The sequence below is a fragment of the Pelodiscus sinensis genome, chromosome 5 (assembly GCF_052426305.1).
Source record: "Pelodiscus sinensis isolate ZL-2025 chromosome 5, ASM5242630v1, whole genome shotgun sequence".
NCBI lineage: Eukaryota > Metazoa > Chordata > Testudines > Trionychidae > Pelodiscus > Pelodiscus sinensis.
Window position 1 is genome coordinate 124,753,548 of NC_143056.1, and position 14,034 is coordinate 124,767,581.

The window sequence follows — 14,034 nt, forward strand, 5'->3', positions numbered from 1 at the left end:
AGCAGTCAGGGTCCAAAAATGTCCCTTCCACGATGAGCCAGTACAGCACGATTGTCAGCCACTCCTGACTAATTGCCTTCAGAGCTTTTGTCTTCACAGGCAGGCAATGAAGATTCCAGACACCTCCATTCAGACAGCACCGCATACAAATGCCACAGTCGACATCTCTGAATGCATGTATGAAGACAGCTGCAAAGACAATACTAAATAATGGAACGGGAACACAGCCTCACTTTACTCCACGGGCAACAACAAAGGGAGCTGAGAAGCAGTTTTGGCGAACATGAACCTGCATACTTGCAAAGAAAAATAAAACGTGCATTTAAAACTAATAAAAGAAAGTCTTCTTCACACAGCCCGTAGGCAACCTGTGGAACTCCTTGCCAGAGGAGGCTGTGAAGGCTAGGACTATAACAGAGTTTAAAGAGAAGCTAGATAATTTCATGGAGGTTAGGTCCATAAAAGGCTATTAGCCAGGTTATAGAAATGGTGTCCCTGGCTCTGTCAGAGGCTGGAGAGGGATGGCACAAGACAAATCGCTCGATGATTGTCTTCGGTCCACCCCCTCTGGGGCACCTGGTGCTGGCCACTGTTGGCAGACAGGCTACTGGGCTAGATGGACCTATGGTCTGACCCAGTACGGCCGTTCTTATGTTCTTAAAAATGTAATAATATTGACAAACTTATCAGGGCAACCGAATTTGCGGAGGACCTTAGGATGATCAACAAAACTACACAGGACTCGTGGGTCTGCTCATGACATTTCTCCTGAATTTGGAGGCGTGCCGAGACCACACCCAGCGCGGAAGCCACAGGGCTTTCAGGCAGGATCTGCTCTGGGATCATTTACTGTGAGTAAGGCAGTGGCAAGGAAGGAGATGACAATGAGGAGGGGGCTGGTTGCCTTTCCTTTCACAGTTTCAGCCATGTTTAAGTTTCTAATCCTTAAACAGGGGGTGGTGAAATTCCTGAGGAGCTCATACCCGCCCCCCCCCCCCACACACACACACTTGAAGACAGTCCCAGGAATGCCACCTGGGCCCTGCTGCTGTGCCGTTTGAGGTTTGCTTGACAGCGCCGGTGGGAGGGGAAGCTGGCCTGGCTCTGCAAGTTGTTCAAGATCCCCGGCACAAGGGTTGCCAGCATAAACGTGCGCACGGGGTGTGCCAGGTGTGCCCAGGCATACCCTAATGTTTCAAAGGGGGCGTGAGCAAAGGAGCGCCGCTTCAGTGCTCTGGGGAACGGACGCCGCGCTGTGTTTGCCGCACATGCATGGCCAAAACCAGCAGGTCTTAAGACCCCAGAGAAAGAGGTGGCAGGGCTGCCCGGCAACATCACCCGGCCGACTCCTCAAGCGAGGTGAGTTTAAACCCCGGGTGGGAAGGTGAGGGGGGGGTGCCCTAGGCTGGGGATCGGGTCAGGGGCAGCGCAGCTGGCCCAGGGGAGGGGAGGGGGTCGGGGGCAGCACAGCTGGCCTTGGGGAGGGGACGGGAGGGGAGGGGGGAGGGGGCAGTGTGGCTGGCCTCGGAGGGAAGGGGAGGGGGTCGAGGAAAGCGCGGCTGGCCTCGGGGAGGGGAGGGGGTCAGGGTCAGTGCGGCTTGCCTCGGGGAGGGGAGGGGGTTGGGGGCAGCATGGCTTGCCTCGGGGAGGGGAGGGGGTCGGGGGCAGCGTGGCTGGCCTCGGGGAGGGAAGGGGAGGAGGTCGAGGAAAGCGCAGCTGGCCTCGGGGAGGGGGCCGCGGGCAGTGCGGCTGGCCTCGGGAAGGGAAGGGAAGGGGAGGGGATCAGGGGAGGGGGCAGCATGGCTGCCCCCCCCCCCGAGCTGCTTCCCATCCCTTCTTCCCCCTGGTCCCTAGCCAGTCCCTGCCCCCTAGCCAGTCCCTCTTCCTCCTCCCTCCCCCCGCCCAAGATCAAGTGTGTCTGGTTTTTTGGGGGAGGGTCTACCTGGCAACCCTATCAGTCGGACGGGTGCAGGCACGAAGTGATGGGGACTGCCGGAACTTTGGGAACCAGAGACTGCGGGGTGAGGGTGTGTGGCCCAAAAGGGGGCTGAGAAACCTAAGACAGACAGAGTAGGGGGAGCACCAGAAAGGTGACATTTAGGGTGACCCTAGAACTCTGTTACAGACCAGTTGGTGGCTGCTGGAAGAGGAGGGAAAAATAGGGGGTAAGGGTCAGAGAGGAAGGGGCTTGTGCTGAGGGGAGCAGGGCAGGTCAGGAGAAGAAAGGGGAAGGCACCAAGGGACAGGGTGTAGGAGAGACACAAACGCCAAGTGGAGACAATGAGGAAAAGGGCAGGAGGGAAGGTGTCAGTGAGAGGAGGGGACAGGATGATTCTAGGAGAGGAGAGGGGAAGGACTTTGGGGGCTAGAGGGGAGAAGGAGAGGTGCTGGGAGAAGGCTTGAAAGAAGGGGTGGGCATGAGGAAGGCAGGGATGGAGGGGCATGAGGGGAATGGGGGCAGAGGGTGGTGAGGGGGTGGGCATCAAGGAAAAAGAAGGCAAAGGGGGCAAGGGCAGTAAGGGAAGGGGGAGGCACCAGGAGGGTGCAGGGGTAAGGGAAGGTGCAGGTGCCAGGGGATTCTGGGGGTGAAGCAGAAGGGCAGACACCTTCAGGGGAAGGACCAGCACCAGAGGAGAGAGGCAGGGCAGGTGTGTAGAGGGAGGTGTTAGAAGAGGTGTAGCTCACGTGATCAGAGTGGGGCTACTGGAGGAGTGGGCACAGGTGGGGAGAGAAGGGCTGGTGGAGGGGGGCAGGTCTCAGGAAGGCTGAGGGCAGTGAGAAGGGCAGGAGTCAGGACAGCAGAGGTGGGTGAGGGGTTGGGGGGCAGCAGGCACCAGGGGAGCTGATGGAGCAAGCGGAGGAGACAGAGCAGCAGAGGGGAAAGGTAGAGGTTCATAAGATATTTATTAATAACTTGGGTGCCACAGTGGCACATCCAAACAAGCCACAAACTCAGTACTGGTGCACAACACAAAATTTATTGTGCTCGTGGGAGGAAACTCTTAGTGGGAACACTTCCCCCAGCCTCTCCACCCCCCCCTCCACCCCGCGTTAATGTCACACACATTGGGTTAATGCAATTGCAGGATAGTTGCATGAGGGGGGTTTGGTGAGGGCCAAACTAATCCCTATTGGTAAGAGGATGGTGGGAAAAGTCTTTGGGGGGGGTCACATGATACCTTTTATTTCTGGTCATGTGTCCATATTGCCCTGAAAGTTTACCTCCAGAGACATGGCTAATAGGGGTCAGAGGTGTGGCTAATGGGGGTCAAAGAGTACATTTAAAAAAATTCTTTGGGTGCGCACCCTAATGAAATGTGCTGCACACGCCTATGGTTGCCAGGTGCCCGGTTTTGAACCGGACAGTCCAGTATTTGAGCTTTCTGTTCAGGAAACAAATTGAGAAAATAGAAATGAGAAAATAGAAATGCCCGGTATTTTCTAAATAAGATGCAATGTGGATTGTGATGTCATGTCAAGCATGTCCAGTATTTTTGTTGAAACCATCTGGCGACTCCACCAGGCACTGATGCTGATGTGGAGGCCGGGCAATCCCAACCTTATTGAAGTGCTCAGCCCAGCATCTGCACTCCAGAGAGGGGTGGTGCCATCGGACTGTGGGCCAGGAAGGGTCTTCAGCTCAGCAAAAACGGCGTGGGAGGAAGGCAGAGCCTCTTCCCCACCTCAGACACGGAAGGGGGAAGTGTCCCATAGACATAGTAAGGCAGCGACAATGTTGGGATTGGAATTTGCCACTCGCTGGCTCCCAGCCCACAGGGGCTCCAGCAGCAATGCCAACACCCTGGGGCAATTAGCTTCCTTCTTCCCACAGGGCTGCTGTGTGCTTCTTTGCAAGCCTGACAAAACGCACCGGGCACTGCATAGAAAGGTACCCCCTCCCCTCCTCTCCCCCTGCCATCTCCTGTCCCAGTAGGAGCCTCCCAGATCTGTTCCAAGACAGATTCCCTCCCCGCCCCTCGGCCAACACAGTGGGAGCTGGTGCTGTGATTTGGATGTGGCAGGGGGTGGCATGGGGGGAGGGGTGCTGGTGTGGTTGGTGATCATTCTTGGGCAGGGAAGGAGGGTGGGGGAGAGATCCCCATGCCAGCTTCTCTTCCTTTCTCTGCCACTCCTAGGACGGGCCTGCTCTGGGTCTCCGCACTGAAGTGCATTAGCCCCATAGGCTCATCACCCCGCACAGAGCACCATGTCCACATGCCGCGCTGGTATCCTCAGCCCCAACCCGACTCCCCAGCCTCACAGGAGACGGCTTCATGCGAACATCCCTGAGAATGCCAGGCCCTTCCCAGTGGCAGGGGAGGACGGTGGCGGGGGGGGGTCTCTCCCGCTGAGACCAGGGTAGGGCTCACTCAGAGCCCTGGTAAGCACTCAGGTCCCGCCGGGACGGGCGCCACTCGCAGCAGGTGTTTTCATGGCACCTCAACGGCACTTGAAATGTGAGTCTCAAACAAACCCTGGAGGCTCCCGGCTGTCACCTGCTACCAGTGAGAAAATCAAGAGAGGGGAGCCCACGCTCAGTGCAAATGCAGCCCTGCTGGGATTGCTGGCCTGGTTGCTGGCACGGCCTTACATTCAGAGGCAGGCGCTGGGGGGAGCTGCTGGGTGGTGAAGGGACAGATGCTCTCCCCAGGCGGGTGTTTGCTGAGACAACATAAGGGCGGGGGATGGGGGGGAATGCCTCAGTGGCACCAAGTCCCCCCCATCCCCGTTCTAAAGCTTCCATGCTGTTCTCAGCAGCCCCTGCCTCCCCGCCAGCGCCCAGCCCTGCTCCCATTAGTATTCTAGAGGCAGAGCAGCCCCTGGCGTCTCCTAGGAGATGGAAGCAGAAATATCAGCCACACCGCATCTCAGGAACAGGAAATTAACTTCTACAGTCCCCTTATTCTGCACGCGGTCGTATGCCAGCGCTGACAATCCCATCGCTTTTCTCTTGCTTGGCAGCTCTCCCCACCCTTCCAGCCGCCCTCCCTCCTCCCCGCCCCCCACCGCTGTCCCTTCCTTTTAAATCTACGCCACCTTTCACTCGGGGGGGGGGGAGGAGAGGGATGATCAATGGATCCACAGAGCAGCGGGAGCTGGGGGGGGAACGCGAGGGGCACAGGCAGCGATTCAGATCTTGCGGGTGTTAGCTGCTCTGCGAGCACAAGGGGCCTTGTCAGCTGGAACTATTAGGCAGTGACTCACAAAGTCTCCTGCTCTCTGCTCACTCCCTGTGGGGCAGTGACTTTCCTCCCCACCCTCGGCCTTCCTAGAGAGTGATTAGCCAGAAAAACGCCCCCTCCCCCCCCGAACTCAGGCGGCTATTGCCCGGAGATAGCAGTCCCTGGTGACGGGGGTAGCTAGCGGAGGCCAGTTTGCACTAAGCACCGTGCAAGAGGTGGTGGGAACAATCCAGGCGGGTTAGCGCCACGGGCTCTCTGCTGCCCTGCCAGTAGGTTGCTTGCTCAGCTCCCAGCCCTGGGTGGGGTGAAGAGGCCAAGTCAGGCTCGCTCCCGAGCTCTCTCCTGGATCTCAGAGACCCACAGTTGCCTTCCTGTCCTGTAACACGTATCATCCCTGATTCCAGGCCCAGAGGCTGGGTGACTTGACCAAGGTCAAGAGAAGAAAAAGTTCCGGGGGGGGGGGGAGGTGCTTCAAACTCAAGAGTTCCTGCCTCCCAGGTCCTGGTGACACCACCCTGCATGGAGCTGGCACTGGCGCTGTGCTTTCCTAGGGACACAGCCAGGGCCCGGAGGCTGGCCAGGCCGGCTGCATGGGACAGTAATTGTCTTGCTGGTGCAGCTCCAGGGGAGTCACCCACATGCGGCACCCGGCTGCCATGGCCCCGTGACTGGCAGCTGTGGCGGCTCCTTTCCCCAGGTTAGGCGCTGGGTAATGAGATAGGCAGGGGTGGGTCGGCCCTGTCAGGCACCATTAGGAACCCAGCCTGTGCCACTCTTAGGCAGGGCATTGCTGGTGGAGGAACTAACAGGCCTTGGGCTCACCACAGCAGAGAGCCTGGCAGCATCCCGTTCCCCTCGCAGGCTTCTGATGCTGGCAACTGGCATAGGGAGACGATGCAGACACGGAGCAGGATGGGATATAAAACACCCCAAACAAAGAGACCAGACACCCCCACTACTGCTGCCGGAGAAGTGCCCCCTCTACCCCTCACCTCCACCAGCCTCATCGGGGGCCTTGCTCCCCACCACAAGCCAGGCACACTGGCCAACTTCACCCGGGAGCCCACGCACCTTGCCCAGCCTGTGGGAGGGAGCCCTGCCTTGCCCGAGCTGGGGTTCACCAATGGCAAAGCACCCCAGGCCCCATGGCCGATGGGAGGAAGTGGGGGTTGTATTCACCTTCTTAGGATGCATGATTACTGTCCTACAGTTATCCTGTGTGTGTGTCTCAACTTCCCTGGGCACGGCTCCCATGGGACGGTGAATGGGAATTCTGGTGCGAGAGCCTCTTGCACAACACAATGGCTGATTGTAACCTGAGCTGGGAACGGGGTGTGACCAGGTGACACTTTGTGCCCAAGGGGAAGTAGGACAAAGACGGGGAGCGGCCTGGCTGCAGGGGCTGGGACCAGGACCTGGGAGTGGGTCAGTCTCAGCTGACTAGGAAAGCCAGGGGAGGGCCAGGGCCCTGGCTCTCGGCCCCCCGCGCCCGAAGATGAATTGTACTGGCGCTGCCAAGTCTGTTCTACTGTGGCTGAGATCACGTCTGGCTGAGAATGGGCTGCAGGGCCTGCTGGCTCCCCCACACTTTGGTGACTGCCATCTCCTCCACCAGCCCTGTGGGAGCCCACTGGCCATGTCAGGTGGCTGGCTGACGGGTTCCCCTGCCCATCCAAGGCTCGCTCTCCTTGGAGGCTCTTTCTAGGTGCTCGCCTTCTTTTCAGGAAGCAAGAAGGCAGCATCTTGCCCCCTCCCTCCCTCCCTCTCAGGACCATTCAGCAGAAGCAAAACCAGCAGGTCCTTCTGATGAACAGCAGCCCTCCCTCCCTGACACCTCCACAGAAGCCTTCATCTCCCAGTGCCCCAGGCTCCGTCTAGACTGCAGGCTTCTTGAGCAAGAAGCTTTTTTTGGAAGAGATCTTCTTGTGCAAGACAGAGTCCACACTGCAAAAGTGCATCGAAAAAGCTATGCACTTTTTCACAAGATAGCATCCAGACCGCTTGGATGCTCTCTTGCACATAAGCTGTGATTTCTATAGCTAGAATGGCGCCAGGGCACCTGTGCTTTTTCCTCTTCCCTCTTCTTCCGAAAAAACTCCCCTCTTCCATGTCCACACAGGCCTTTTTCCGAAAGAGCTCTTTCGCAAAAAGGCTTCTTCCTCATAGAATGAGGATTACCCATTGCTCTGTTTTTTTGATTTACTGCTGAAGGAATGCACTTGCAATGTGGATGTAACAGTTTGGAGCAGCACTTCAAAGGGGCCTTGCGGAGTCAGGGATCAGCTGGTGTCCCCAGCTGACCCCAGGCGCCTAATGCACTGTCCCTTGGTCTCTGTTCAAACCTGCAGTGGCACTGAAGTGACACCAAGGAGCCACACAGATCAAATTAAAGCCCCACTCTACAGCATCAGGAACTGGGGGTGCAGAGAGCCCCTGCAGAGGGGCACTCAGAGGTGTCCAGAGCAGGTCGAGTGCCACCACCGGAGGGAAAACCCATTTATTCTGTACCATTGCCAGCTGGTTTGTTCTTAATCCATTCAAATATTGGCCAGGAAGTCAAGGACAATATGAGCCAAAATCAAACACCTAATAGACCAGCAGCAATGTGCTAGGACTGAGTATTAACACGTGCCTCTGAGCACAAGCCGGACGCCGCTGACTAGCCACTGAAAGCAGGCATCAATCCGAGAGAGACAACCAGCCCCAGGAGGTACAAGCAAACTCCTGACCCCCTCCCCCAACACCTCCCTTCCCTCCTTCTGGGCCTCACATTCTGCCAAGGAAAAGCCTCTACTCAGCCTGCCAGCTCCAGGAGGAGAGACAAGCCACCCTGCGTATAGTAGCAGGGACAGAACTGTCTCAGGATTCTCTTCAGCCGTAGCCCTGACACCCTAAGTACCCCCCGCTCAGGAATCGGACCCCCAAAGATCAGGAGACTGGCATAAAGAAACCCCAGATCACTTAAAAATAACAAAGTGGGCATTCACCTTGTGACATTTTTCTCCAGGTGGGCTAGGAACCTCATTCCAAGAAATAGGAAAAGTAAAAAGCTGCAAGTCTCACAGAATCCCTTCACTCCAGGAGTGGGGCCTTTAAACACCAACCAGCAGCAGACGCGACAATAGAATGAGAGCAGGCAGCACTGCAGCGTGCTGAAGGACTATGTGTAATCACTACCATGCACCGGGGACCTCTGGAGCTTAGTAGAGGAGCCTCTACTCTTTGAGCTAAAAGCCAGCTGGCTCCCAGCCCCTGCTGCAGAGGCCTCTTGGTCTTAGCTGTTGCTGCGGTCTTGGTTTCACTGCATGGGACAGTGAACAACACTAGGGTTATGTCTACACAATGAGTTTTCTTGGCAAAAAATATGCTAATGAGGGACTCATTTGCATGAGTTGTGACCTCATTTGCATATTTTCTGCCAATCTCGTTTTTGCACTCTGGGTTTTTGCGCAAAAACAAGCAGTTTTCTTTTTGCGTAAAAACGTTGTTTTTTTTTGCATAAAAACCCCTTTTTAGGCAAGATCCTTATGCCCTAAAAAAAGAGGTATACCGGTCTTGCGGAAAAAGAGGGCTTTGCACAAAAAGAAAATGTCCACACTGCTTGTTTTTGCGCAAAAACCCCTAGCGCAAAAATGGATCGGCAGGAAATATGCAAATGAGATCACGAGTCATGCAAATGAGTCCATCATTAGCATAGTTTTTGCAGAGAAAACTCGTAGTGTAGACGTAGCCTAGGTGTGTGGATTACAAGTGCATTTCTGGAAACATGCTCCCTTTCCACAGTGGGGCAGTGCCACACACTCACAAATCTCATTAGGAATTTTCCATTGCTTGCTTCCACGCCACACTGCTCTTAGCCCCGCCCCCCCAAACATACACACACACACATCCCCCAACCCTCCATCCTGAACAGTTCCTCTCTGAACAATTTATAAAGGGACAAGATCCACAACACACAGTAGCATGGGGAGTCCTGGCTCGGATAACAGAGGCTGCAGAGGAGCAACATGTGCACTGGCAGATCTGGGTGAGTGTCCTGCCCTGGGAATAGCATAAGGGCTGCAGCACAGGGTGTCAGTGTATTGGCAAAGCTGGAGAGGGAATCAGGAGCATGTGTGTGCACGTGCAAGAATTTGTTCCCTATTCCCTAATCTGCCCTTCTGATCTCAGTCAACAGGGGCCGAGATGTCCTTGAGGCTGGCAGGGTGCTGAAGGAAAAGCCATGGAGCAGGAGGGGGAGTCAGCATGTGAATGACTCGCATTGCCCAGGAAGATAATAAACCCTCAGCATTGCCCGGACCCAGCTCCATTTAACACAGGGCCCCGCTGCAGCACGCTGATGGAGATGTGCCACTTCCCCAGCAAGCCAGCTGGAGGACGGGTCCGGGGTTAATGGCGAGAAGGGAGAATTCATAATGACAAAGTTAACTTGCCGGGTAATTATCTGTGAAGCCAGGGAGACAGCAGGGAGATGGCTCCCAGCAACTCAATTCCACCCACATCCCCTGCCCGCCAGCATCCACACAGGGTCCCTTGCTCCATCTAGCACGCCAGCGCCGCCCTGACACCACACGCCACCTCACGCCAGAGCACTGCCTGGCTTCCCCTCTAACTGCCTGGCTGCCCCTCTTCATGCCCCCCCCCCCCGGCCAGATGAGCATGCCCAGAGGAAGAGATCCACGGGACAGGGCCACGGTGTGACCATTTCTGGGAGCCGACAGCGCAGGGCGGAAGCGCCAAGACACGTGAGGGGTGAGCACAGAACAGAGACTGCAGGCTGGAGCAGATTGTTGGGACGAGCTCAAAGAAGCTGGGGAGGACCCGTTTCTTCCACCCCCTTCCTCCCCTTCCTCATCTGACTCCAATGCTCTGCCCCAGCAAAGGCACCATGAGCAACCTCCCATCTACATGCATCCGGGGGGGGGGGGTCACCTCTGAAACTAGCCTCCGCTGTCCGGAGCAGGAAGCAGAGAGGCAGTTCAGGGGACGCAGGCCGAAGTGTTGCACATTCCTGCTATGCATTGCTTCCCTGCCGTGCTCCGCTCCTACTGTCCAATCTGGCAAGATCCCCACTCACCACAGACTGTCTGAGAGCTGGCAATTACCCAAACCCCACCCAGGCAGGGCCCCAGCAAATCAGTGCCCAGGCAGCAAAGGGAAGGCAATCGATGTTAGCAGCAGGGTTCTAATTCCTGGCCAATTCTGTTATCGCTTATATAGGTATGTACTTGCTTTAACCACATAAATAACCCGCTTCCCTTTTCCCGCTGAATAGAGCGTTAGGTAGTTTGCTGCAGGACTGACTCCCAGCACTGCCTCTGGAGCGAGATGTAAGGTGCAGTTGACCTGAGGAAAGGGCACAGGGAGTAACCTGAGTATTGCTGTGGTCCTTGGTGCAAGGCACCACCCATCACAAAGGCAGGCTCCGCATGACGTCACCCCGTGTGCCCCTCAAGTCCCGCCCCCTTTTCCTGCGTCCCGTCCAGAACTCAGCACAAGCGGCGGGTCAGGCTCTGTGTGCCGCATACAGCTGGGACGCAGAGCCGCTCAGAGTGCGGGACGACAGCGGCCCGACACAGATGGACACGACGGCCCACCGGGAAATTCCTGGTATCCCACCGGGCCAGTCCGCCCCTGCTGCCCACCACAGAACGGGGGGAATGAGCCTGCCCTGTCGCTCCCTTACAGCATGGCTGCAAAGTGCCAGCTCAGCACTAAACCCTGCTAAAGGGCTCAAGAAAGTGAGTGGGCGCGCCCCGGTGCGCGGCTCTGGTAAGAGCTGGCTGAGCTGCAGCAAAAGCCAGCAGGGAGCTATTGCAGAGCTGGCAGGGACCCAGGGGTGCAATAGGACAGCACCTATAAGACATTTTATGTTACTTTCCCCACTGGATGCAACCTCACAAGCCCTAGGCACTCCTGGCTGGAGGACATCTGGGAGGCCTGCTCTGACACACACGCCTTTGCCACCACCAAGCCTTGGTGCGGAGTCAGGCTCCTGCCTGTTCACCACAGCTCATGACTCCAGGTGAAGCAGGGCTGCTCAGGAGCCCTGGCGCACTGTGCTGGGTGCCTTTTAACCCTGCAGAGGGAGAGCAGCTCCCTGAAAGGCCCATGGCACTTGCTCTAGCCCACGGGCTTCCTGCACCATCCGGTGAGGCACAGCGCATGCAGGGCTCCCCAGCCAAAGCCCAGCGCTGAGCAAAGCCGCTTTTGTGCCGAGCTTCCTTTCCCACGGCGGGCGGGCTGGCTCTCTGCTGGTGTCATTGTCTAGCTGGCTTCTGGCTCGGCACTGGGGTTGCACAGCCTCTTAGTGTGTTGTGCCGCGTGCACCACCTTGGTGCTTCAGCTGCCTGAGGAGGAGACTAGACCAGCCCTCAAAGAGGTGAGACACGGGACGTACAGCCAAAGAAACACTTGTCATCAGGTCAAAGCACAGTGGGAGGTGTTGGGGGGGGGAGGGGAGGAGCCACCTGCTGCAGCTGTTCAGCCTCCCTGGAGTTTGCTAACTGGCGTGACTGCAGCAAAGCTGTTCTAAGCAGAGTGTAACAGTGCAGCCAACTCGTTCATGGAGCAGTGGCCAGGATTGCTGCTGGTCTATGCACAAGCTCTGCAAGGCATTGCACATACCACATCACAAGGGGAATGGGTCTAGCCAGCCAAAGCACGCTGAGAAAGGGAGAACACAATCCTCACCGTGAAACAGAACTCAGCAGACATCAAACAGGCTGGAAAAATGTTGGAGGAGCAGGAGAACAGGGCTCGGACGTGGCCAAAGGACGGTACGTGGTTCAAGCACAGGGCTGAAAGGAAGATCTGTAGCCTATATCAGCTCCACCAACCCGTGCCCTGTGGTGCGATCATGGGCAGGTCACGTCACTGGCTGCCGCCTCAGTTTCCCCATGTGCCCAATGGAGACCATGCACCCTATGCCACAGAGGTGCTGCAACTCACTAATGGGTGCGTAAAAGGTTTTGAAATCCCGGGACAGCAGTTGCTATGAAAGCATGCTGAGTGAGGCATGCCTTTTAGAGTCTGTATTTGGATCTGGTCTTAGACACAAAGTCTGAAGCTAAAGGGCTGAAAAGGCTCATCAGAGCTCCCTCCTAAAAATGGTCATAGTCTCTGATTAATGGGGCATCTCCTGCTGGAACAGAAAGCCAGTACAAATCCAGTTCCCTTAGATATCTCGGGGTGGGAGAGCCAAGGTCTGAACCGAGCACTAATTAAAACTCCTCCAAGCGTGCTCCTGCGATGAAAGGGCCTGCATTGATCCAAGCCATCTCAGGGCAGCTGTGTGAGAACAAGGAGACTGGATGCTCTGAGAAGTGGCACCAAGGCTGAGGCAGCTCCAGCCACACCAGGAACTAGCAGGACAGCAATAAATTAGATGGTTTTCTGTTACTACGACAACACAGGGACCTGAAGTCAGAAATCACACACATGCACCAACCCACTGAGCTGACCAGCAAACCAAGTTCCTTTCAGGACGTGAAATCAAACCTCACTCCTCCCGCATCTTTCTGCTTCGCTAGACCAGGCTGCAGTACATGCGCCTTTAACACAGCCACTCGCCATCTAGAGTTTGGAGGGGGAAATTTCCCCAGCAGTCGCTGGGTTCTTTCCAGACCTGTCAATTTGTTTATTGGCACTACTTGATTACATGGTCTCTTTCTAATTGTTCTTAATGTAATTCCACCAACTGGAGGCTTGTTATACGCCCCCCCCCATACACCCTCACCCAACACTGCCGCATATAAATGGCATGTGGCACATCACCTAGGAACTGGGATGTTAACAATTGAAAACATTATTAACCATGTAACTGATGAAATTTCTATAGGTTACACGGTTAACTGGCTCCCCAGGGGGCTGCCAGGCTCCCACCACTCCTGGGGTGGATGGGCTGCACACCCAGCCCCAAGCTCCCGCCCCCCAGCCCCTGCCCTGAGCCCCCTCCACACCCCAACCTCCTACTCCTAACCCCTTTTCCCTGTCTCCTGTACTCTCCTGCATCCCCAACCCCTTCTCTGATTACTACAGCCCCCACCCCCACCCCTTGTCCTGAGCTCCCCCATGGCCCCACACACCCCAATCCCCTGCCTTGAGACCCCCTCCCACCTCCGCACTCCATCCTATACTTAAATTTCTTACAGGTACTGTGATGTGGCAGCTCTCCCCCCAAGAGGGGGCCCAACAAGACAGTACCTGTAAAAAATTCAACTTATTTTTCCCCCTGACCCCACCCATGACCAGAGTGGGGGGAACTGAGTCCCAGCTCTCCCACAACTGTTGGGGACTCATACTACCGTGACCAGACCCCTTCTCGGACCCACCCCCCTCCACACACAGTTCCCATGGGAATGGGAGGCCTGAGGTAGGATCTCACTGGGCTTCTGTCGACTCCTCTCCCACAGATGACGCTGGTCCTGCTCTCGAAGCTGGACGCTCTGATCCAGGGGTCAGCAACCTGCAGTATGCAAGCCGATTTTCAGTGGCACATGGGGGGGCGGGGGAGGGGGAGCTCCACCCAGCCCTGCCCCGCCCCTCCTCCTCCACACAGAGGCTGGAGAGCCCTCCCTCTTCCTCGCACCAATCCCCCTCCTTGCCTAGATCTCCCCCCCCAGCTTGCTCTGGCACCCTCCCTTGTTCCTGCACCCTCCCTCCTGGCCAGAGACCTGCATCCACCATTGCTCCTGCTCCCTCCCTCCTGGACACATACTGCTTCATCCACCTGGCCAGACACCCTACTCCCAGCCTGCTTCTGCACCCTACCTCACATCCAGACCTCACAATCTCTCCCCCTTCTGCACCCCCCTCCCTCCCAGATCCTGCACCCCGTCCCACTCTCTGT

General features: G+C 56.6%; 1 protein-coding gene across 5 annotated transcripts in view; it reads right to left on the reverse strand.

The window, feature by feature from the left end:
- The window catches only part of B4GALNT4 (beta-1,4-N-acetyl-galactosaminyltransferase 4), a 120,472-nt gene that overhangs the window by 61,200 nt on the left and 45,238 nt on the right, over nt 1-14,034 (reverse strand). Inside the window, exon 1 of one of the 5 annotated variants that reach the window (XM_089778715.1) lies at nt 13,570-13,668. The exons of the other annotated variants lie outside the window; for them this stretch is intronic. The gene's annotated coding sequence lies outside the window, so the exon portion shown is untranslated. Of the gene's footprint in view, nt 1-13,569; nt 13,669-14,034 lie in introns of those variants that run through there. 5 annotated transcript variants of the gene reach the window in all.